The 644-nt window shown below is 48.8% G+C and overlaps 1 non-coding gene across 1 annotated transcript; it reads left to right on the top strand.

The window, feature by feature from the left end:
- Positions 1-211: 211 nt before the first annotated feature.
- Trnak-cuu lies at positions 212-284 on the top strand. The gene has a single exon. It is a non-coding gene; the product is annotated as a tRNA-Lys (tRNA).
- Positions 285-644: the final 360 nt, after the last annotated feature.

Below are 644 nucleotides of genomic sequence, written 5' to 3' on the forward strand. Positions count from 1 at the left end.
TCCTCGTTTCTTGAGTTTGGGCGCCATTGGGAGAATTTTTCCCTGTCTCCCAGAACAGGAGCACTATCTTTTAATCCTACCAACGTGTCCATAATAAGTCCAGGATCGGCTATCTCACTTGGCTTGGAATAAAACCCTGATCCGGTTCGTACATTCAAATCATATGTTACACCGTGTTCCCTATGCTGTCCTAGTCCCTCTAGAATTTGCTGCCCGGCTAACTCAGTCAGTAGAGCATGAGACTCTTAATCTCAGGGTCGTGGGTTCGAGCCCCACGTTGGGCGCCATGTTCTCGGCGCTCCTCCGTTCGGAGGCCGCCTGACCCTCCGATTCCATCATCAGGTATTTGTTCTCTTGATCTCTCATATACGAAGCGGGAATTAATATGTGGTCGATCAATTAACTCGTCTCGGTCCGGATCGTCGTTAATTATCCCTGGGTCTGCCGGAATCGCGAAGGCTCCTTCTAAAGATTCCGTAGACGTGAGCGATTCATGTAACCGCTCTTCCTCGATTCCCAACACGGGTTTTGAATCCGCGACGGGAGTTCATATAACCCCACAATTGTTAATTTCCTCTTAGTTTCGAATACTGGCGCACGTTAACGTTATGACGGATTTCGCCGCGGTTTCGAATATACCACTT

This window comes from Anoplophora glabripennis, unplaced genomic scaffold (genome assembly GCF_000390285.2).
Source record: "Anoplophora glabripennis isolate ALB-LARVAE unplaced genomic scaffold, Agla_2.0 scaffold573, whole genome shotgun sequence".
NCBI lineage: Eukaryota > Metazoa > Arthropoda > Insecta > Coleoptera > Cerambycidae > Anoplophora > Anoplophora glabripennis.